This window comes from Microcebus murinus, chromosome 16, assembly GCF_040939455.1.
Source record: "Microcebus murinus isolate Inina chromosome 16, M.murinus_Inina_mat1.0, whole genome shotgun sequence".
Classification (NCBI taxonomy): Eukaryota; Metazoa; Chordata; class Mammalia; order Primates; family Cheirogaleidae; genus Microcebus; species Microcebus murinus.
Window position 1 is genome coordinate 60,237,753 of NC_134119.1, and position 25,063 is coordinate 60,262,815.

At 46.9% G+C, this 25,063-nt stretch overlaps 1 protein-coding gene across 2 annotated transcripts in view; it reads left to right on the top strand.

Moving 5' to 3' along the window:
• Positions 1–5,485: 5,485 nt before the first annotated feature.
• Positions 5,486–25,063, top strand: part of SIPA1L3 (signal induced proliferation associated 1 like 3) — a 204,017-nt gene continuing 184,439 nt past the window's right edge. The window contains exon 1 of one of the 2 annotated variants that reach the window (XM_075993054.1): positions 5,486–5,947. The gene's annotated coding sequence lies outside the window, so the exon portion shown is untranslated. Of the gene's footprint in view, positions 5,948–19,750; positions 20,890–25,063 lie in introns of those variants that run through there. The other variant, XM_075993055.1, reaches the window with a different exon arrangement.

Here is a 25,063-nt window from a genome sequence, read left to right on the forward strand (position 1 = left end):
CCCCTCTGTCAGGGAGTCTGTCATTACTAGTGTGACAATGGGCTTGTTTTTCCTCATTTGTCAGATGAAAATGCCTGGCTGGGCATAGCGGCTCACGCCTGTAATCCCAGCACTTTGGGAGGCCAAGGTGGTAGGCCAAGAGTTCAAGACCAGCCTGAGCAACATTGTAAGACCCTGTCTCTATAGAAAAAGAAAAGAAAGAAAGCAAAGAACATTCCAGTCTTGCCTACTTCACTGGGTTGCTTGTCAAGACCAGATAGGATAAATTCATGTGAATACCCTTTTAAGCATACTCTGAAGCAACAAACAATTATGATTGCTGATTTTAGGCTGGCCTGGTTCTCAGGCAGGTGACAACTCCATTCCTTGCAACCCATACTTTGTGTAACTTTCCAGTTTCTGGAAACATGACAGCGAAATTTATAGTGTGGCCACCAGAGGGCGATGGAGGCCAACCTTGTCTGCCAGGTGAAGGAAAACTTCATCAAATTTAGAGAAACGGTTCCCAAACTGTGATCCCCAGGCCAGCAGCATCAGCAGCATCTGGGAACTTGTTAGAAATGTAGATTATGGGCCCCACCCCAGACCTACTGCATTGGAAACTCTGTGGTTAAGGCCCAACAATCCAAGCTGTAACAAGCTCTCCACCTGATCTTCACACTGAAGTGTGAGAAGTGGTTTAGAGAGCTGTCGGAGTCCTGGGCTTCCTGAAGCAAGACCAGCAGAACCCACCCTATAGTATGGCTAAGCCAAGCTCTGTGTTGCCATAGAGTGCGTTGGAGCCCACAACAAAACTTTCACATCAATTACTTAGTTCTTGAAAGAATCCAGAGAGGCAGATATCACCATATCCACTGTACCCCACTGGCTCCTTCTTGAGGCCCAGAGCTGCTGAAGGAGTACTTATTTGTACCAAATTTGCAGTCAGTGCCATCAATACCCACTGTTCCAAATATCTCCTCTGGGTCCCACTTCTGACAAGCCTAAAAAAGCGAGTGGTTAGGACCCTTTGGGGAAACATTTCAAGGGGGTGAGAAAGGGGGCCTTCAAACCCCAAGCCTTTATGTTTATTTATTTTTTGCCACTCTGTCCCACCCCATAAACCAGTTTCCTCAAGTTAACCCTCAGAGGAAGCCTCTTTCCTAAAATCTTCCACATTTGACTTCCTAATCCCAGTGCCAGTCCTTAAAAGCAAGTTCAGAGTGAGCTCAGATACTTTAATCCCAACGGTCATGACTGTTTTAGTATCTTGAAAACCCAAAGATAATTTAATGGGAGAATTCAGGCCTTGTGGCAAACCTAGGGGAGAGGGTATTTGGGGCCAACATACAGTTTTTCCTGCTGACTGTGAAGACAAGCTAGGTCCATGACTGGGCACTGACAGTGGAACTGTATGCTTTTTCTTGGCAATAGTCCACTCCAAGGTATAGTGTTCACGGTAGTCTGAGGGAAGGCAAACGGCCCACCAACCCTGCCTTGTTAAAGAGAGTTGGCTCTAGGGGGCGCTGCACTCCACAACACTGTCAAGACCCTGGGCTCCCTTTGGGTCACTCACTGGTCTCATGTTTTGTTATAGGCATGTGAAGGGACACAGGTAGCGTTCCTGCTCCATAGAACTTACAGTTCAGCAAGGAAGGCAGGCATCAAAAAATAGTCATAAAATTGATTACAATGGCAAATTCTGAGTGATGAATTATATTATTCTTTGAACTTTCCTGCAACTTTTAATTTTCTCAAACTTAAATTACACTAGTGATTCAGTTTTAAGAAGGAAAAGTACAAAGTACTGTGAGTACATATAACGAAGTGACCTGACACCCAGAAGAAGGGTGATGTTCTAGGCACACAGGGCCTTGGCTCGGCCATAGCAAAGGGTGATTTCTGCTGATCATGCTGTAGGAAGCCCAGGCCAAAGTGATTTGGGACTCCCAACACACTGTGGGGTAGGTCCCTGCATGGATTATATTGCCTTGCAGGTGAGTCTCACATTTGGGGAAGGGGATATAGAAAGTTTAGCTGGTTTCAGAAGGGCCTAATCAGTTGACTGTAAAGTCAGAGGGGCAACCTTGGCTTACCTGGTTCTTTGAATGACATTAATGATAAGCAGCCCATGTTTGTCCCCAGGATCTGGGAGTGTTGCTCTCTGGCCTTCAGGTGGCTGCATAGCTAGGGCTGGGGATGGAATGCACTTAACTTTCTTTACAGAAAGAAACAATTTTTCAGGCAGACAAAATACATTCACAGGGTGAGCAATTAAATAGTTTCTATTGGGTGGAAGAGTTATCCTGGATCCCCAAGAGTAATGATAGACTCCAGCATTGATTAGGTTGTAAGGTGGCAATGGCATTTTACATATATTGTTTTATGTAATCTTGCAGTGATTCCATGAATTAGCTATTATCCCTTTAATTAAACACATTTTTAAATGAACAATGTAAATATATTCAAAACAGGCTGGGCGCAGTGGCTCACGCCTGTAATCCTAGCGCTCTGGGAGGCCAAGGCAGGCGGATTGCTCGAGGTCAGGAGTTTGAAACCAGCCTGAGCAAGAGCGAGACCCCATCTCTACTATAAATAGAAAGAAATTAATTGGCCAACTGATATATATAGAAAAAATTAACCAGGCATGGTGGCGCATTCCTGTAGTCCCAGCTACTTGGGAGGCTGAGGCAGGAGAATTGCTTGAGCCCAGGAGTTTGAGGTTGCTGTGAGCTAGGCTGACGCCACGGCACTCACTCTAGCCTGGGCAACAAAGACTCTGTCTCAAAAAAAAAAAAAAAAAATTCAAAACATACTAAGGGGCATATAAGGAAAAAAAAGGTCACTTTTTCACACCTGACCACCTGTCCTTCTGTTTCCCCTTCAGAGGTAATCGTGGTTGTGTTTCTTGTGTCTTTCTAACAGTGTTCTGTACATATACATAGACATATATGTAAAAAATATTTTTCTTATACAAACGATAGCATATTATATATACTATTCTGTACCTTTTTCTCTCTTAATATATCTTGCAGATTGGTTCATGTTTATACATATAGCTCTGCCTCGATTCTCAACAGTTCCCAGCTGCAAGTATTCCACTGTGTGGCTGAACTATCATTTATTTATCCAAATTTCTATTAATGGACATTGGGCAGTTTCCAACCTTTTGCTATTATTACAACCAATGCCACAAATGAATATCTTTGTGCCTTATAAATCTGTACTTAAATTTTTTTTAATTTCAGCGTTTTACTGGGGTACAAATGTTTAGGTGATGTATATTGCCTTTGCCCCACCCAAATCAGAGCTTCAAGCATGTTCATCCATCCCCCAGACGGTGTGCACCGCACCCATTAGGTGTGTATATACCTATCTCCTCTCCCACCTGCCTGACACCTGATGAGTGTTATTACTATATGTGCACTTAAGTGTTGATCAGTTAATACCAATTTGATGGTGAGTACATGTGGTACTTGTTTTTCCATTCTTGGGATACTTAGTAGAATGGGTTCCAGCTCTATCTGATAAACCTTTACTTTTATTTAATTTTAACTAACTTAAATTGTAGAACTGAAGCAATGAAAATATTTTTCCATTAAACATAACTTGGGAAGGCCGGGCGCGGTGGCTCACGCCTGTAATCCTAGCACTTTGGGAGGCTGAGGCGGGCGGATTGCTCAAGGTCAGGAGTTCAAAACCAGCCTGAGCGAGACCCCGTCTCTACCAAAAATAGAAAGAAATTAATTGACCAACTAAAAATATATATACAAAAAAAAATTAGCCGGGCATGGTGGCACATGCCTGTAGTCCCAGCTACTCGGGAGGCTGAGGCAGTAGGATCGCTGAGCCCAGGAGATTGAGGTTGCTGTGAGCCAGGCTGACGCCACGGCACTCACTCTAGCCTGGGGCAACAAAGTGAGACTCTGTCTCAAAAAAAAAACAAAAACAAAAAAACATAACTTGGGAAAATGTTTTTGAAATATTTGGGTTAAACTATTAATATTAAAATTTCACCTGTTTTTTTTTTTTTGTGAGCAGTGGAAGATAACACCTGTTTCTTTATGGAAAATTTAAAATTGCGTATGTGGCTTGCATTACATTTCTATTGGATAGCACTGCTCTAGATTATCACTACCTAGTAGTGGCCTGATACGCCTACAGCCTGGGAGCTCCCTGAGGGTAAGGACCCCAGGCTGTCTGGATTTCACCTGTGTCCCTAAATTACTCAGCCTGGTATGGAGTAGGTGCTTCATACCTTTTTGACGAATGAGTGGGCAAATGAATCACCCTCTGCCCCCTCCCAGGAAGAAGAAATATATGCTTTCCAGCTTCAAGTTTTACTGAACGTCTTCCTGGAAGGCAAGCAGAGGTGGGAAGAATATTGACTAGGGTTTCTTGACCGGAGGACCTGCAATTCCCGTCAATGCCCTCAGTAGCCCTTATGAAGTGGCAATATACGTTTAAAAAAGTAGGGGGCAGCCGGGCGTGGTGGCTCACTCCTGTAATCCTAGCACTCTGGGAGGCTGAGGGTGGCAGATTGCTCGAGGTCAGGAGTTCGAAACCAGCCTGAGCAAGACCCGGTCTCTACTAAAAAATAGAAAGAAATTAATTGACCAACTAAAATATATATATACAAAAAATTGGCCGGGCATGGTGGCGCATGCCTGTAGTCCCAGCTACTTGGGAGGCTGAGGCAGGAGTTTGAGGTTGCTGTGAGCTAGGCTGAGGCCACGGCACTCACTCTAGCCTAGGCAACAAAGTGAGACTCTGTCTCAAAACAACAACAACAAAAAGTAGGGGGCGGGTCAGAGCCCTGATTATGTCAGCAGGTGGACACAATGTCCCAGGCTGTAGGTACTCAACCCTAGTTATCCTCAGAATGTGCGATTAAAGAGAGAATGGAAGATAACAAGGTCTCCGGGGCAGCCCGCAGCGTCGCAGTCCTGAGGCTCCCGTCGAAGGCAGAGCTGTGGAGCAGCCTAGGTCGTGGGGAGACGACCGGACCCCGCGTCCCCTCACACTCGGGCGTCCCGGCCCTCCACGTGCGCGGGAGGGAGGGCGTATCCGCCTTTTTGAGGCAGAGGCCGCGCCCGTTACCTGCTACGGGACTCCCGACGGGGACGGCGTGGGTGACGGCACTCGGAAGCTCGGGTGGGGATTAACAGACCAAACCAACCGGAGCGAGAGCCTGAGAAGCTGCCTTGCGGATGCTGCGGGAGGACTCGGCCAATGGAGCGGTTAGCGCCCCCGGCCCGCGCCGGTCACACCGACAGAGGGAGGCGTGAGCGCGCGTGCGCACTGGCGCGCGCCCGGCTCGAGAGCCCCCGTGCGCGCGCGTTCTAAATAAATTAAAAAATAAGCCTTCCCCGCGGGGGCTCGCGACAATTTAGGCCGGAGTCGGCTGGCGAGCGCGCGTGCGCGAGCGCGCATCGACGCCCTCCTCCACCGCCCCCTCTGTTGGGGGTCTAGCGCACGGCTCCGCTTCCCCAGCCTTTGCGGAGGCTCGCGTCCTCGGGCTGAGGGACTCGCGCCTCGCGGAGAATGAGGGCGAGGCTCTGCTGAATGAAGGGACGCGGCGGACAGGGCTACGAGAAACTGTCCTAGCTGGGTGAGGAGCGCGGGCTGGAGTACGCAGAAGACACGCCTCCATCCCTCACGCCCCCCGGGGCTGCGGAAGTGCTCTGGAGACTGGAGCTGCAGGGAGGCGACAAGTGGACTACAGTCCCCAGCAGGCGGCGCGGTGGCGCGCCTACGGCTCCCGGCAGCACCTGCGCGCCAGGCTCTTTTCAGTTCGCTGCCGCCGAGGGCGAAACTACAGTTCCCAGGAGGCCTCGCGCGAAGCGGCTTGGAAGTGGGCAGCCTGGAAGTCACTCGGGCCACCGGAGCTGGCGGCGTCTCCAGCGAGCGGCGCGGGGCCGAACGCAGCGGTCGTGGGGCCCGCGAGGTGGGCAGTCGGGACTGCTAGGTATGTGGCTGTGGGTGCAGGGGCGGCCTCGCGCAAGGGTGGCGGGGAATCTGTGGCTGCTCGGAGCCGGAGGGTCAGCGCGGGCGGGCGGGCGGGCGACCGGGCGGGCGGCCGGGTGTGGGCACCGACCGTAGGGGGCGGCGGCGCCGGGACTCGCGCCCCGCGGACCCAGCTGGATTCGTGCCCGCATGGTTCAACTTTCCAGACGTGCAACCTGGCTCTGTGGGGAAGAGCCCGGAGTCCGGGAGCGGTGCGTTCGCGTCCCGGCTCTGCCACTCGGGAGCTGCGATCTGGGGAAACCTCGCCGAACCTCAGTTGCTCCTGCAGTAAAACGGGGTAGGAGAGTGTCTTTTGCTGGGGATTCGGTTGAGGTAAGCGGATAAAACATTTGGCACACAGAAGACAGTATGTGTTTGCGTTATTGTTAGCTCCGGGAAAAAGGAGGTGAAGATAGTATCGATCGCATAGGATGACGGTTCGTTGAGTGAGTGCATGTAAAGAGCCGAGACCGTAGTTAGTACCCCACGAAGGCTAGCTGCTGTTAACTGAGATTATTTTATTGGGACCTTTTGGTTTGTGGAAGGCAGCGAGACCCAGGTTCAAATTTAGGATCTGCCATTTTTGCCAGCTGTGTGACTTCGGGTAATGATTTCACTTCTCTGTGCCTTGGTTTCCGTATCTATAAAATGGGGATTTGAATAGCCGCCGCTTTGTAGAGCTGTTTTGAGGATGCAGTGAGAATATCATGTGTAAAGTGCTTAGCACAGCAGCTGGCACATAGCGCTTAGTAAATTATACCATTTATTCAGCGTTTTCCCAGTGGCCTGGAGACCCTCTCAGGGAGGGGCTCTGGCTGTAGTCTTGGTCAGACTCAAAACTGGTTTAGTTGACTTCCCTTCCTACAGCCTCAGGTTCCTCATTTATAAAATGAGACAATCACAGTATCACTCTCAAAGGATTGTAAGGATTTGCTGAGATTGTATTCCTAGTTGAGAGCTGTCTCTTACTAAGTAGCAGCTTTTATGTATTATAATTGTTCTTCAGTATTCTCCATCTGGCCCAGAGGCTGCCTAACTGTGGGCTGTGTGACATGACAGCCCTGAGCTCCCCCACAAGTGTGCTCCCAGCCTCAGTGTCCCATCTGTGAAATGGTAGTCATAGGACTTTTGTGCCAGGATTGTTTTGATGTTTCCAGGAGATAATTCCTATTTAGTATTTAGGACAGAGCCCGGCATGTAGTAAGTGCTTAATAAATGTATCTTGCTGTTGTGTGTGTGTGTTTTTTTTTTAAATAGGCCCTTTCTGCTTCAGCTTGTGTCTATAAGGCAGAGTGGGGACGAGATTAGTGTTTCTCCCCCTACTCCCAAGTTTTACTCACTAAAGGTTAAATTGGGGAACATGCTGCAGTGTAGGGGCATAAGAAGAGCTGGGGCTGACCCGGCATCAGCAGCCCCCTGCACACACACCCCTCCCCCACAAGCCGGTATATTCACTCCAGTGCTTTAATTACGGTCCTAGTGATGCCAGCTCTTGACTGTGTATCTCAAAGCTACACTAAACCCCTGAGTTCCAGCTCCAAATGTGGAGCCTGTGCTTTCTTGATGTCTCCTGATGGCTGCTCCCTTGGGCACCATAAACTCAACATGTCCAACCCGAACTCTTCTTCCTCCCAGACCCAGTAGTCATCATCTTGGCAAATGGACCAACACTGACCTGGTTGCCCAAGCCAAAAACTTGGGAATTCTCCTCCTTTCCCAGCCTTCCCATGTCTAGTCGGCAAGAAGGATGGAGCTGCGATTTCATAGAAATGCCATTTCATTGGCCCACATTGGTCTCTCATCTGATGGGCACTGAAAATTCCCCTGAGCTCCTGGAAGTGGCCTATTCTGAAGAGGTTGTATCTTTGAAGTCATCAAGGATTAACATATGTAAACATATGTAACATGTATTACCAAGGGGCAGAGAAGACATTATGGCCGTGGCTAGACTGCAGTGGTTGTGTATGTGACATGAAACTGGTTTTCAGGGGACCCATTTCTATGGTTTTAGCCTGGCAAAGATCGGCTGAGTTGTAAATTTCTGTCTGAAAAGTTGTACTGTGTCAGCAGGTTAGAATATCCTGTATGGGAAGTGGCCGTCCTGGGCTTTTCAGGAGGCAGCACATATACCCCACACCTGGGAAGAGCCTGGGAAGGACATTTATTAGGTCCTCCTTTGGGTTGAGTCTTTTGTCAGAAACCTGTCACTGTGATTGCATTTGGTGATGGAAACCCATGGTCTCATTCACATTTGTGATGGCCGACAAGTTTACCTAAGTGTTTTGTTAGTCTGAGGAAATAAAGCGGTGACTTTAAAAAAATCTTAGTTGTTCTCAGTTACTAGTGACAATAGCACATGGCTTTTTAGTAGTCTGTGTAGAATGATTAAGAGTTAGATGTGAGTCTGTTTTTCAGACATTGCAGTTGTTAAGTGGTAAATCAAAAGTGGGATTTGGAATGTGCAGTGATTGGCATGCAGGTGTTTTGGGTTTTTGCTGTAAACCATATTTTGCTATATATTTCAAACTTAGGCTTGGTAACTTACAGAATCTAAAAGTATTCATGTTTTAATAAGAAAATTCAACAGTTGTTTCCTTTAGTGTTTGTTTTTAGCTGTTAGAAGGAGAGGCTATTGGACAAATTTGTGCATTTGTGTTTTCTTTACGACTGATGCGCCTCCCATTTTTTAGGACTGTTCTTGTGGCCTTTTTTTTCTGTGTGTGATTGGACTGAATTTGGCTTTAAAAAAGTTTTACACATGAAATACATACTCATTGCAACATGTCAACAATACAGAGAGAGAGAAGGAAAATATTAGTGCTGCCCTCCACTCCAAAATCCCATGCCCCGAGAAATAACCATTTATTCAGACAGCTGGTGTCTATTAACACACTGACTGCCACAGTAGAAAAAAAATTTTTTCCTTGAGGCCACAGTGTTTTATTACGAAAATAGAATAAAAACTTTGAAACCAAAACGATCCTTTCTAATTTCGTAAAAAATGTTTTTTTTTAATTTTCTGTGCATGAATTATATGCAGTTAAATTGTTAATATTAGTTGTAACAATAAGAACATCAACAAGTAAGATTTTCACAAAGCAACTGCAGGCTTTTGCTCAGGGGACCACCCATCGCATAACATGTGTGCTACAGCATGGCAGCGTGAGTAGCCTGCGTACCATGCGGCTCCCAAGGTAAAGAGTGTGAGTTACATATGCTTCATGAGGCCCCAGGTTCAAAACTAACGTGAGTTAAATACAACTCACATGGCAGTTAATGTGTTAAGTATCAATTCTCAGATTTGGGAGATGTCATAGTGAACAGAGTGGATGTACTCTCTGCCCTTGGCGATTTGAGTGGATGCTCTCATTTAATTTTTTTCTGTGTTAATATTGATTACATATGTGTGTGTACATATATACATATATCAATTGTTTTCTTCCTCCTCTCCTGCCACTCCCCAAAAAAAGGAGGGGTAGTGATCAGGCTACACATGTGTAATTTGTTTTATTCAGTTAATGATTGGGTATGTTTCTTTAAGTCATTACATATAGATCTGACTCATTCTTTTAAATAGTCAGACCCACATTCTTCGGTACAGAGAGACCATCTTTATTCCACCATTCCCCTACAGCTGGGCATTTAGGTTGTTTCTAAGATTTTTTTTTTTATCTCAGCAAACACATCTAATAAGCATCCTTTCCCATAGGCAGTATGGGATAGTGGCTAAAAACACACCGTGGAGCCATGTGCCCTGGGTGCAAAATCTGTTTCTGTCCTATACTAGTTGTGACACCTTAGGTAAGTCACTTGTCCTTCTGGGCCTTAGTTTCCTGATCTGAAAGTGGGGGGGGGGTGATACCAGTACCTTCCTCAGATGGCAGTTGTTGAGAGAGGGTTCTGTGAGATCATCTATGTCAATCTTTTAGGGCAGGGCCAGCTATCATGTGATCTTTCAAACCCAAAGTAATTCAAAGCCCTTTGGGTCAGGGCTCACAAGAAGAGTCAGCTCAACAAGAAGAGTCAGCTCAATCGCTGGAAATGCTAAGTTGTATAGCAGGGATCTCGCTTGGAGATGTTGGGAGTCTAGGGTGAGGGACCCAGCTGCCATGGAATGAAGGGAGGAGATTTGGCCAGAAAAGGATGATGGGAGCCAACAAGGTGGCCTGACTGCAGTGAGCAGTGGTGGTTAAGGGGCTGGTGGTGGTGCATCAGTGGAAAATATCACACCTCATATTTGCAAGAAGCATATAATGGTTGGAAGGTGGCTTAAGTGGTTGACAGACCTGGGTTCAAATCCCAGCATAGTCACTAACTTTTGCAAGATATGCATTAAGCTTTTTTGACCCCCCATTGGCAAAATGGGTATTAGTCTTTATTCAATGGTTGTTGGAGACTGAATGAAATCTCTGCAAAACTTTGAACACATTGGGCTGTAGTTAGCCCTATGTAATTAGCTACTATTCTTATTTTCTGGAGTCGACAAGTTTATTGAGCACCTACCATGTACACGTCCTATTCTAGGCGCTGAGGGTTCAGCAGTGAACAAGACAGGCAAGATCCTTGCTCTCCTGAGGTTTACATTCTAGCCAGGAGAGACACAAAATAAGCAAATCCTGATCTTGCCACTTTCAGATGGTTTTAAGTATGGTGGAGAAAATGACGGGGTGAGGGGATAGAAAGTGGCCGATGGGGCAGGATGGTGATGGGGAAGAGGTGCTACTTCATCTCGGATGGCTAGGGAAGGTCTCCCAGGCCTCTCTGAGGTGGAGTCACATGAGCTGAGACCTTATAATGAGCAAAGGCACTGGCTATGCCAAGAATTGGGAAAGGAACATTCTAGGCAGAGGGAACAGCAAGTGGAATGAGGGAACAGCAAGTAGGAATGAGTTTGCTACAAAAAGAATATCATCGTGACTGAAGGAGGGTGAATTCCTATTTTTCAAGTTTATGCTACTTTAATTTTTATAAAATTACAATAATGTAATTACAATAATTACAATTTTTATGAAATTACAAAATTACAACAACAGCTAAGAGTAACCTAGTGCTTACTCTGCGCTAGATGCTCTTCTGAGCGTTTCACACATTTCCCCAATTAATCCTGACAGTGGTCCAATGAAATAATTAACTTTATTGAACTCATTGTACAGATGAGGAAACTGACTCCATGCTCTTCACTTGCATGCTAGACTCTCCTCCTAGGCTGTCTTTGCTAGGCAGAGGCAAATTTAGGAAGTGGACACAGCATTTCCTTTCCATGTTGTTTGACATGCAAAGCACTGCAGACTATATTTAGTACCTAACTCATGTGGCAGCAGGAGCAGTCTGGGATGTTGTGGCATCATTTCCACTGGCAATAAGACACAATAGGGTCGATTTCTGTTGGGATGGTTTGTTGGTTGTTTCAAAACTAAAGGCCTTTCAGTAGAACCTATCAAATAAAATAAGGTTGACTGTTTGCCTGCGACACCAGACACAGGTTGACATGAAACAAGGTGTGGTGTCCAAGGAGGTCGAACAGGGTGAATGTGTCATTTGGGTGAGCTCTGCGAGGGCACTTGGACTGGCATGGGAAAGGATGTTTTTTCATGCACCAGGCCAGCCTTCTAGACTGTTAAAGTATCACACTCCAACCCAGCAACTGAAATGATGATGTCTGGCCCCTTAAGGACCCCAGGGCCCTGCTCTAGCACCATGACCCGTGTCCAGTTTGATTTGGTGCAGCTGGGGCCTTAGAAGTTGTTAAATATTTTGAATGAAGGGCAGCCCTGGTTACATGTGAGGACAGCAATGTGTGCTTTTTAGACCAGAAGTATGGAGAGCATCTTTGATCCATCCATCTATGAAACATTTTCTCAATGTACCCTGTGTGCCAGGCACCAAGCTAGACCCTGATGTGGGTATAAAGTTGAATATGACACTGGCTCTCAAGGGTCTGTGGCAGTGCTGTTCATTAGAAATATAATTTGAGCCACTGATGAGTACCACATATGTAATCTAAAATTTTCTGGTGGCCATATTTTAAAAGCAAAAAGAAACAGAGGAAATTAGTTTTAATAATGTATTTTATTTAATCCAGAATGTCATGTCAACATGTACTCAATGTAAAAATGACTAATGAAATATTTTACATTCTTTTTTTCACATTAAGTCTTTACAATACAGGCTGTGGCCAGGCACAGTGGCTCACGCCTGTAATCCTAACACTTTGGGAGGCCGAGGCAGGAGGATCACTTGAGCCCAGGAGTTCACGTCCAGCCTGGGCAAAAGTGAGACCCTGTCTTTATAAAAAGTAGAATAATCAAGTCACGCGTGGTGGCATGTTCCTGTGGCTCCAGCTACTTGGGAGGCTGAGGTGGAGGATCGCTTGAGTCCTGGGGTTTAAGCTTGTGGTGAGCTATGATTGTGCCCCTGTACTCCAGCCTGGGTGACATAGCAAGACCCTGTCTCTTAAAAAAAAAATCTTCAAACTACAGTGTATATTTTACACTTTCAGTACATCTCAATTTTCACTGGCCACAAATTGCATATGCTCAGTAGCTACATGTGGCTCATGGCTGCTACCATATTGGGCAGCCTGAGTATGAGCCTCACATGTAAACCAAAGGTAGTAGTTCACAGTGACACAGCAAACATGCCATCCCTATTTTATATTGATGGAGAATGGCAGATGAAGAATGTGAAGCATATATATCACAAGCAGCTTCTTGGGTCATTTAGGCTTTTTTAAAAAAAGTAGCAAGCATAGCTAACTTAAGAGCAAAGGTGCCTTAGGTACTTGTCGTTGTGCTTAGTGTTGGTGTTTGTTACCTGTGTTCTGAGGTGGCAGGGACTATGATTATTCCCATTTCACAGATGGGGAAGCTGAGGTATGGCAATGAGAGGTCACTGCTCAGGGTTGGAAAGTGGTAAAGGCTTGATTTGAGCTGAGGTCCGGAGCCCACCTCTGGACTGTCTTTTCAATCTCTGTTGTATATGCTGCATTAGAGAGGGTTAGGGTGGGGTAGGATCTGAGTTTGAATAAACTAGAGGAAGACTTGTTGCACAAAATGGATTCCTGGAGTTTGTCAGCATCAGTCCTGGGATTATGTTGGTGCTGGGGTGCTGGTTTGAGACCTGAGTGACTGACACATCCACTCCTTAAATTGAGCTCCAGGTTTGCTGGAAACAGAGACGTACCTCCCAGGAAAAATAGAGGTATTTGGGGACTTGAGAGGAGGGTGAGTAGGGAGAGTGAGGAAGACAGGAAAGGGCCTGGCCTGTTTGAAAGTTTGTTTCTAGGCTGGGCACAGTGGCTCATGCCTGTAATGCTAGCACTCTGGGAGGTCGAGGCCAGCGGATCGCTCGAGGTCAGGAGTTCGAAACCAGCCTGAGCAAGAGTGATACCCCATCTCTACTAAAAACAGAAATAAATTAATTGGCCAACTAAAAATATAGAAAAAATTAGCCAGGCATAGTGATGCGTGCCTGTAGTCCCAGCTACTCGGGAGGCTGAGGCAGGAGGATCGCTTGAGCCCAGGAGTTTGAGGTTGCTGTGAGCTAGGCTGACACCACGGCACTCTAGCCTGGGCAACAGAGTGAGACTCTGTCTCCAAAAAAAAACTTTGTTTCTAAACTGCTTCTTCGGGCCTAAAGGCTCTTTTCTCCTGTGTCTCCTGACTCTGGCCCTCATGGCTGTGGGTCCCTGTGGGCGCTGTGTCCTCCTGTGTGCTCAGCATCCGCAGAGCTGAGTGTGCGAGTCTTGCCCTTGCTCTGCTCCAAAGACATTGCTGGTGGCTGGGGTATAGGGAGGGGATGTCACAGTGCTTTCCTGTCAACTGTATAAGGGTCATCGTTCTAGACTTTTAGGTACTCTCCTGGTTCAGCGTTCTCCATCTCAGGCAGGATGAATCTGGGCCTCCTTTGCAAGCAGTACAGGTGCTGGAGATTCTGAGTTTGTTCCTGTCCCCAGCTGGTGACTCACCACTCTTACCTCCTGCTGCTGGACAGTGCCTGGCACGTAAAAGATGCTCAGTAAGTATCTGTTGCCTGAATTAATGATACTAGCCAGCATTCACCGAGCTCTTGTTAAGTACTAGACGCTGTTCTAAGTGCTTTTCATGCAGTATCTCATGTAATCCTTGTAACTAAATGGGGTCAGTACTGTTGTTCCCATCTCTTGTGTGAGGAAACTGAGGTCCAAAGAAGTTCAAGTCATATAGCTGGTGAGTCTCAAAGCTGTTATTCAAACCCAAGTCGCTGGCTCCATAATCAAGGCTCTTAAACACCCACTCTGTGGTCCTCTGTGAACAGACAGAAGATGGGAAACGGGACCATCCTCGTTAGTTCCAGCCTCTCCACCCCACATGTGGTCCCTGCTGTCCTGTTCTGGGCCGGCCCCCCCAAACAGGCCCCGGACCCCTTTGGGCCTGAGGCTTGAACACCACTCTGGACAGGGTTTTTTTCTGTGATTCTGGAACCTTCTCTTTAAAATAACCGAAACTAACTGGATATCTGATATCCAGGAATATTAAGGATTTCTTGTTAATTTTTCAGGTGTGATAATGATATTTTGGTTCTGTTTAAGAAAAAAGTCCTTATCTTTAAGATGTACATTCTAAAATACCTATGAATGAACAGTTAAGATGTCTGGGATTTGCTTCAAAATAACATGGCCGGGTGGAGGATGCCAGGGCACAAGTGTGTGGAGTGAATAAGGGGTGAAATGAGATTGGCCATGAGTTGGTAACTTTTGAAGCTGGGCAATGAGGGCTTATTATACTCCTCTTTTTACCTTTGTGTGTTTCAAATGTTTCATGAAAAGTTAAACACCAGTACAACAAATTGCACTCAGCATTTATGCATTTCAAGCTCAAGTGTGCATTGAGGGGGTGGGGGGAAGAATTCCCTGCCTCTGCCCAGTCCATTTATGTAATAAAAACGTTTGCTTTTATTTTTTCTTTCTTTATTATATGAGTCAATACTTGGCCCCAGGCTTTGGAAACCCCTTTGGTAAAGCAGGCATCCGGCAGCGGCGATGAGAGCAGGAACCGTGGCTCCTCTGAGTACAGCCTACAGTGGTGTTGGCCTCTGAGTCAGTTTGCTCGGTCCTTCCTCCTTGAGAGCTGTTTCCCTCCAGCACCTGACTGTGGGGCCCCTCCCACATTTTTTCCAAAGACTTGTTTCAACAAGAGGCCTCAGATCCTCCCTGATCCACCCCTCAGGACAGAAGTACACAGATCCTCTGACACCGGGCCTTCCTCTGCTGGGTCTTTGTAAGGCCCCACACCAGCCAGAATCCAGCCTTGGCTGGACTGCAGCCCCGTGGCAGGAGGCAGGAAACGTGCCCCTTTTAATTCTGACTTTGGACAAAAGAAGGGAGGGACATGATGCAGCTTGTGACAGTGCCTCAGACCCGATGGTATATATTTCTAATCAAGCCAGCAGTTAAAACTCCTTTAAGGCCGGGGTGCACTCCCTGTTCACATCAAGGAGAAGCTCCTGTTGGCATTTGTCATCTGGGGGTCTTTAACTTAACAGCAAATGAACGTGTGGTGAAATCCTTCTGTGCAAGTGGCAGGAAAAGAGGGGAACATTTGGGGTCTGTGCTGATCGTTTGCTTCACAGTAGGTAGAGGGTCCATGTGAACAGGAGCACTGGCTGGTCGGATCCTGCCGGAGCGTTGGTGCCATTTGTTCCATCTGATGATTAGCTGCTTTCTCTGCTGCTCTGTTTCTCCACGCTCTGCTCTTGGTTTGCAGGGAGGAAGACGGGGGAAGCCCTGTGGCCCCTCTGGCTGCCTCCAGCTTCTTCCCCTACCACCACCTTCATTTCTGTCCTTTCTTTTTCTTTTGAAGGTACTTTTGACAGTTCTTTAAGGAAAGAGGCTTTAAGGTGAGTCTAGCATGGAGGTGTGTTGGGAGCTCTGTCTTTAGGGTAGGCGGCCTGATTTTTGTGTGTTTCCCAGCGTTGGATGTGAGGGCAGCAAACTCCAAATGCTGACACCGTGCCCCCCAATTTTTAAATTTACTTAGTAAGTGCTCACCAAGCTGCGTACTGTTCCAGGTACTAGGGAGACAGGAGTGAGCAAGGCGAGCGATGCTTCTCACTCTTCTGGGGCTCACATTCAGATGGGGGTTCAGTCCATAAACAAGTAAAATGTGTACTGTGTTCGATGGTAACAAGTGCTAAGAGGAAGCAATTAAGCGGGGAAAGGGGATGTGGAGTGCAGTCATAAGATGGGGATATGTTCTGAGAAATGTGTCCTTAGGCGATTTTATCGTGCAAGCAGAACGTACTTACACAAACCTAAACAGCACACAGTGTACCACACACCTGGGCTCTGTGGCAGAGCTTGTCGCTCCTAAGCTACAGACCTGCACAGCATGTTACTAAATACCCGGAACAATTGTAACACAATGGCGAGTATTTGTGTATCTAAACATAGAAAAGGTGCAGTAAAAATGTGGCATAAAAGATAACAAGTAGCACACCTGAACAGGGCATTTACCAAGAATGGAGCTTATGGGACCGGAAGCTGCTCTGGGTGAGTCAGTGAGTGAGTGGGGAGTGAGTGTGAAGGTCTAGGACATCACTGTACACTACTGTAGACTTTATAGACACTGTACACTTAGGCTACATAAACTTTTTAAAAACTTTTTGACTTTTGTAATTACCACTTAGCTTAAAACTCAAGTGCACTATATAGCTGAACAGAAATATTTTCTTTATATTGTTATTCTGCAAGTATTTTTCTATTTTTAAAATTTTTTTACTTTTTTTTTTTTTTTTGAGACAGAGTCTCGCTCTGTTGCCAGGGCTAGAGTGCAATGGCATCATCATAGCTCACTGCAACCTCAAACTCCTGGGTTCAAGCAATCCTCCTGCCTCAGTCTCTCAAGTACTGGGACTACAGGTGTGCACCACCACGCCCGGCCAATTTTTTTCTATTTTTGTAGAGACGGGATCTTGCTTTTGCTCAGGCTGGTCTCAAACTCCTGGCCTCAAGCCATCCTCCTGCCTCAGCCTCCCAAAGTGTTAGGATTACAGGCATGAGCCACTGCACCTGGACTTTTTTTATTTTTTAAACTTTTTTGTTAAAAACTAAGACACAAACACATACATTAGCTCAGGCCTACACAAGGTCAGGACCATCAGTATCACTATCTTCCACCTTCATATTAATATCTTTGTCCCACTGGAAGGTCTTGAGGTGCGATATCATACATGGAGCTGTCATCTCCTATGGTAACAGTGCTTTCTTCTGGAGTACGTCCTGAAGGACCTACGTGAGGCTGTTTTACAGTTAACTTTTTTTTTTTAATAAACAGAAGGAGTATAAAATAATGATAAAAAGTGTATATATAGTAAATGCATAAACCAATAATATGATTGGTTATTATCAAATATGACATACCATATATAATCGCATGTGCTATGCTTTTATATGGCTGGCAGCACAGAAGGTTTGTTTACAGTAGAGTCCCCACAAACAGGTGAGAAACATGTTGCTCTAAGACCTTGTGGTGATGGCAACAGCCTCACTGGGCAGTAGGAATTTTCAACTCCATTGTAATCTCATGGGACCGTCGTTGACCGAAATGCTGTTATGTGGCAAATGACTGTATTAGGGTGGAAGGTTTTGGAATTTTAGGCAAGGTGGCCAGGGATGGCCTCTCTAGGAGGAGGATCAAGGACAGACCTGAAGGAGGTGAGGAGAGTGAACAGTGGGGATGTCTGGGCAGGAGGAGCAGCCAGTGCAAAGGCCCTGAGGTGAGAGGCCTGGTGAGATTGAGGAGCTCATGAGGAGGCCCATGTGGCTGGAGCAGAGTGAGCCAGGGGAGTGGGAGGGATGAGGTTAAAGAGGTGATAAGTTTGCAGATCTCTTAGGAACCTGCATAGGTTTGTCTTTTCTCAGATGGAGATGGGAAGATATTGCAGGGTCGATTGATTGATTGAATTTTTAACAGCAACAAAAGTAAGGCGCTCAGTTCCCTTTCCTAGAGACCACCGCCATTCCAGTTTCTTGCAGGTGACCAGTTCCTTGACATTGCATTATTCAGGTGAGTTTCCTGGCTTATATTAGGTTGAATCTCCTGAAATTGCCTTTTTGTGGGTCCAGAATGGTTGAATATGGGCAATTTAATGAGGTTCAGCCTAACAGCTTCCTTTTAGGAGCATAAGGAATTTGGCCAATTCTTTCTTGCCGTAAGGGTTGCTGGTCAGAGATGAGGCCCTCCTCCCCCCCCACCACATTCTACCCTTCTTTTTCAGTGACAGGGCCAACGGTGTCTGTGACACCAGCGTAGAACCCTCCTGCCCTACTTGTAGCCCCAAACCCAGGCTTGCTGGTAAGCCTGTCAAGAGGCTGCCTCTTCCTGCTGGGACCTTACTTGCGGCGTGGTGTTGGTTCTTCTTTGCCTTTCGGCATCTTGGTGCCACCAATTTTGAAATCACAGTAGCTCCCAGAGGGAAGGGCACCCCTGGGCTCTTGCTGGATGCTTGGCATGGTTCGCACGGTGGGGGTGTTCTCTGGGTGGGCAGAACTTGTGGGCATTCTGGATCAGCAAGTGAGCAGTGTAGCTGGTGGAGCACCCAGCTTGGCGTGGCCGAGTATCTGCTGGGACTCAGGCTGTGGGAGGAGGCCTGCAGAGCCATGGTCTGGCTGTGGGAGAAAAGCCATCAGCCCCTCCTGTTTGTCACATCCCTGTGTTGGCCAGAGAGTTGCAAGTCCTTATGGAACCCCAGGGCATTAGGCTGCATTCTGGGGCGGGCGGGGGGGGGGGGGGGACAACAAAGGAGATACGGATTCAGCTTTGGGAGAGCTCAGTCAGGAAGTTATGTCGTTGGTGTGCCTTTGGCTGCAAACCATAATAATAGCAGCAACAGCAGCAGCACATAGGTAATTTATTACCTGCTATAAATAGATCATTTACATCTACTGGGTGCTGGACACTGCTAGGCGCTTCACACGCAGTGACCCATTAAAGCCTCCCAACAACCCTGCAAGAATAGTACTCTTAGTATTGCCCTTTTGCAGATGAGTGGGAGGGGGATCTCATACACTCTCTGCTTCTGATCCCCTTCTCGCACCCATCTCTCTCGCAGAGGCCATTTCCCCCTGCAAGCAAGGGTGGTTGTGTGGGTGAAAAGAAAGGATGTAGGTCAAGTGCTCACACCCAGTGGCTAGCGTGCAGTGAAGGTGACTTATTAGTTACCTATCATATAATAATCCTGCACTGTCCCCCAATAGTCTTTGAAAGTGACCATCACTTTTCCAGACCGAAATTGCCAGTGGATACCTGTTGCTACTGCTTATGGCCACGGCTAAAGCCATTGCCGTGTGGGACTGAAGGGGGCTGGGGAATGCGGTGTGGGCTCTGGAGCCAGACTGCCTGAGTCCTGGATCCGTCTTGGTCTCTCTGTGTGACCTTGGGCATGCCACTTAGCCTCAACATGTCTCAGTTTCCATATCTTGTAAGGTGGGGCTGGTAATGACACAGTCCCCTTAGGTTCTTGGGAGATTTTAAATGCATCAAAGCACATGAAGCACTTAGAACACTGCAGCACCTGACCATTGCGAGCTCAGTCACATGCTATATCTGCCAGTCTTTGAATATTTTGTGCTAGTTTATTTATTCCCAGGGACTGTGACTCCCTGTGGGCAGGGTCTGCGTGGTTCTTGTTTACCACTATGTCACAGTGCCTGACTCAGAACTGTGGATTTTTTTTATGGATGGAAAGAAGGATGGTAAGAGCCTTTCTTGAATTTTTTTTTTTTGTGAGCTGTCCAGAAATTCAACTCTGTGGCCATGAGCTGATTACTTCCTATTTGGAAGTACAAGAGTGGACCTCATTGACTCGGAGGGCAGCATGTGGTGACTGCAGCTGATAGTTATCGAGCACTTTTGTGGGCCAGAGCTCAGTGCTCATCATAAAGGTCTGACTCCTCACCTGCATCCCATTTTACAGATGAGGAAACTGAGGCCCAGTGGGGACCACCTGCCTCTCCTCACAAGAGATCTTCTGTAGTGGTTAAAAGCTGGAATCCTGGAGCTGCTCTGTTTGGGTTGAATCCCCAACCCACCACTTTATTCCTGTGCAACCTTTCTAGCCTGTGACTTCTCTGTTCAACTTGTCTTCTGTAAAATAGGAATAAAAGTTCCTACTTGAGAGGGTAGCTGTGAGGGTTAGGAGAGAGAATTCCTATAACATAGGAATTCTGCATAATGAGCATTCTGTTGTTGTTATTAGCCAAAGCCATTCTGTTGTGCTTCCAGAGCTGGTGGGAGGAGTCCAGGGACAATGTTTAATTATTAAGCCACATTGCCTCTTCGAGCTAGCGTCCCATCAGCACAGGCAGAGGAGCCCACCTTTGGACTGTGAGGTTGTGAATGAAGCAGCCAGGTGCTCACTTAGGGCAGGGGATGCTGTGGGCACAGATCCAGCCCTGGCTCTGTCACTGAACAGGTGGTGGGTGCCTGAAACCCAAGTCACAGGAGTAACAGGCGGGCGCCTTTGTTACCTTTGAGCTTTCTCTTAAGCCCATTCAGATTCCTCAGACCACGTGTCTGATGAGTAAGGAGTCCTTTTCTTTCCCTCCCCCAAAGGGACTGTTGGCAAAATAGCCCTCTTTGGGAATACGCCTTTTCACGAAGACCAGGCATCTCTTGGGGAACTCCGGTGGCCAGCGTGTGCTCGCAGCTACTGAATAAGTCGCTGTTAGGAGCTGGCACGGCAGGTTCCCGTTTCCGCATTCCAGACACCCACAGCGGCTGGGGGGAGGCACCACCCGAGGTTGCCTGGAGAGCTTAGGCAGGTGGCCTTCACCTTGGGAAGACCTGGGACAGGAGCACACCTGGGGCTAAGCCGACAGTCACCTGCCTGCTTTGTGATCAGAGCTGTGTCCTGGGCGTCTTTTAGGTGAGTGGTGTTTATTAACTTCGGTAGTGACTTGTAGAGAAAGTTAATAATGTGTTTCTTCTTTTCCGGAATTGGACTGTTGGCTTTTCTTTTTCTCCCTCTTCTCCCATGAAATGTTTACCTGTCTGCTCCTAACTGTGAAGAAAGAGTGGGTGGAGTGTTGAGGGAGTGAGAAGAAATGGAGGACATTTCTCCCAAGAGAGGGAATCGGTGACTCTTTGGTTGAGCTCCTGGATGCAAACTTCTGTGCCAGGGGCTGTGGGGCATCCCAGCCTGGTAGAGAAGAGCTTTGTGGTCTTGCCTGAGTCCTGTTTCCTCTCTGGGCCTCAGTTTCCTCTTCTTATGAAATGGGAAATAGCAGCAGGACCCAATGAGTCATACATGTAAAGTGCTCAGGGCCTGAGCATGGAGTGGCGCTCAGATGCCCCCATCCCAGCCCCAGTCCCCATCCCCCCCCTCTCTGATCTTATCTCTGACTTCTCAACCACCTGCTTGCCATACTCCGGCCCACACTGGCCTCTTGTTCCTCCCTCAGAGACTGTCCTGGCTGTTCCCTCTGCCTGGGACACTTTCCCAGTGTCCCCAAAGCTACCTCCATCCCTTCTCCAGGTCTCTGCTCAGATGTCACCTTCTCGATGAGGCCTCTCTCCTTATTAAGTGGCAGCACTTTCTCCATCTCTCCAGCCCTTTCCTCTGCTTTATTTTGCTTCTGCATTACTGCTTGACATACTTGTTTATTACCAGCTCCCGAACCGTGGGCTCCATGGAGCACAGGCACTTTTTTGTCCCTCCTTTAGAATAGCTCCTGGCACGTGGCAGTACAGGCTAAGTTATTTTCTGAATGGATTTGTGATGTTAGGTGCGACATTGTCTCGGGATGGCTGGCCAGCCCCATTTGGGGTTTGAGTAGAATGTCAGCATATCAGGAGCCTGTGGCAGTGGGTGAGGTGGTGGCATGTGCACCTGCTTCCCCTTGGTCACCCATCAGTTCTCTCGGGCCCGCCTGTGGCATCAGCCTTCGGGCTTCCTGTCCCTCAGCCCCTTGAGTCTGTGGGGCCTGGGACCTAGCAGTGACTCATCTGAGCAGCCTGGGTGCATGTGGCATGGGACAGAAGGCCTTAGTCCTAGCAAGCATAGAGGGTGCCAGGTTAATTCAGGTGGGGAAGGCTGTGTGGACGACACCACCCATATAGACATTTCCCACATGTGTCTCTAGGCCCCGCTTGGCATTCCTGCAGGGGGAGGCCAGGCAATGCCTGGGAAATAGGAATTAACTGGCCAGGCATCGTTTATCCTTCTCCCCTGCTTTAATAGGGAATAATTCTTGCTTTGGGGCCGAACAAGTTTTAATTAAATGGTGAGCTCAAAGAGTCTGACTGTGTAATAGCTGACACGTCGTTATCTGTTTTCCAGCTCCTGGTGTCAGCAGTTGATTCTGTAAAAATATCCTGGGCAGGGCTTCCCCAGGCTCCATGGAGTGAGGTCATTGGCCCTCTCGGATTTCTCCCGGCAGCATGAGGCGTGAGGACTGGGCTGCTGATGCTTCGTGCTGCCGGAGCACACATCACTGCACATCAGGGCCTGCTGCTATTTTAAGAATGTGCTAAATGTTGAAGGAACTGTTCCTACAACATTTTTTTTCTTTTTCTTTTTTTCGAGACAGGGTCTTGCTCTGTTGCCCAGGCTGGAGTGCAGTTATGCAGTCATAGCTCACTGCAGCCTCAAACTCCTGGGCTCAAGTGATCCTCCTGCCTCAGCCTCCCGAATAGCACCACCAAACCTGAGTCTTTTTTCTTGTTGTTTGTAGAGACGGGGGTCTCTCTATGTTGTCCAAGCTGGTCTTTTCTTTTTTTCTTCCAAGGCTAGTCTTGATCTCCTGGCCTCAAGCAGTCCTCCCACCTCAGCCTCTCAAAGTGCTGGGATTACAAGCCACTGCCCCTGGCCTGTTCCTACAACATTTAACTGTGTCCTTTGAGCTCTGAGTGCAGTGGTTTTGAGGTTGAGTCGAGGACCCTCCTGGGAGGCCATTTTATATAATGTTTGAGCCCTGGCACTGCCTAAGCCCTGGGCACAATACTTACCTTCTCCCGGCCTCAGTTTCCTTATCTGGAAAATAGGGATAATTAATAGTACCTGCATTAAATGAGAAATTAAAGTGAGACTAGGTGACTCAGTGCTGTTTCTAGTGCACAGAAAGCACTCGATTGTTTTTATGAATTGATTTCAAGCCCTCTTTTCATATGTTCAGTCTGTCCCTTTTTTGTGGGCTCCTTCTCTCCTCCCCCTCCTCTCTATTCCAGCCCTATGTCTGCACCCTCCCACAGTCCTTCACTCGTGGTAACAATCAAGTACTGTATGTATCTTTCTACATTTTTCTCCATGGTTATATAATTCTATAGGGGGAAATATTATCCTATAAGGGATAATATTACCCTCATTTTCCTGCATCTTGCTTTTCGCACATAGCAACGCTGTGTAGAAATTCCTCTGTGAGTCCTTGAGTAGTGCTCAAGTTTGTTCTTTTAAGTGGCTGAATAACACACAGTGGTGTGGGTGTTTCATAATTTGCTTGGCCAGGGCATCGCTGATATGTATTCCCTTTGTTTTTCTAGATTTTTTTCCCCCCTAAATTATTATTTGTATTGATAGCCTTCTTTAATTAGATTGTAGGCGTCCAACCTGCTCAGCCACCTTGTTAACTTAAGCTCTAGGCCATTGAGAATGAATATGAATGTTAGTATAATGATGCCTCTTGTCCAGATAGGAGATGTATTTTCTGAGAGTTCTCACCAGGTCCAGCACACTATTGAACCATCTACTTTTAAATGCTTATTAATTGTAAAAATGATTAATACATTCATCATCCTTATACAGATTAGTTGTATTTAATGGGCACTTATCACAAAATAGAGAAAGGAAAGGTTCATTTAGTATCCATCAGGCAAAAATAAAGTTTTACAAAACCAGTGTGACAAGGACATAGGATAATAGGAACTCTTATACATCCTTGGTGAGAATGTTTATAGAGAAGAGTTTGGCAATATTTAGCAAAGTTAAAGACGATCACATCCTACAACCAAAAAATCTCATGTCTCATATATACCCAAAGGAAATTTCTGTCCATGTATACCGGGACAGGAATATTAATCATATTAACAATCTTTGTTGGGAATTTGAATGTGCAAGAGACTTTTATTGGGATTTGTGATTGATTTCTTTGTTAGGTGGCACTTTAGTTAGGGAACGTGTTTGTCTTCATGAAACTTTGTACATACAGTGTTTTACCCAGATAGGGGTTTGTTCTACTTATCTATTGCTGCACAGCAAGCCACCCCGGAACATAAGGCCTTAAAATTATAACAGTTTATTAATATTTCTCATGAATCTGTGGTTGACTGAGGCTCAGCTGGATGGCTCTTCTGCTGGTCTTGCTCAGGTTCTCTTATATGGCTGCATATGGTGGATGGGGCTGGAGCATTCAAGATGGTTTGACTCAAATGGCACCTTGAAGATGGCTGGGCCCTTCTCTCTCTACATAGTCTCAGGACCCCTCCATCCACATAGCCTTGCTACCCAGTAGCTGGACTTATAACATGGCAGCCCAGGGCTTTCTGAGCCTTCTTAAGACACAGGTCTAGAACTAGTCCTGCATCACTTCTGCCTCATTCTGTTCGTTAAAGTGAGTCACAGAGCAGCCCAGGTCCAGTGTGGGAGGGATGATGTAAGACTTGAGTTCCATGAGATGTAGTCCACTGGGGGCCATCTTTGGCTACTGGCTACCACAGGGTTCATTTTCTCACATGGGAAGAAATGCAGAGCTCAGCAGGTTGAGGTGGTGTGTGGTTCAACACATCTCCAGTGCCCCAGGCTTTTCATTATCTGCCTTGCCAACCTTAGCCTCATAATCATAAGACGTCTGTTCCACCTCTAGCCTCATATTCTTGTAATAGGCAGGAGGAAGCAGAGCTCTAAGGAAAAGAAACAACACCGTCAGGAAACCAAGGCCTTCCTTGAAATCTTTAGTGGACTTCTGTTTGTGGTTCTTTGGCTAGAACTTTGTGACATGACCACCTTTGCTGCAAGGAAGTCTGGGAAAAAGGAAGTCTGCTGGTCTGGCTTGGGAGGCCACGTACTAAACCATTTGGCTATACTGCTTTAGTTTTATTTATTTTAG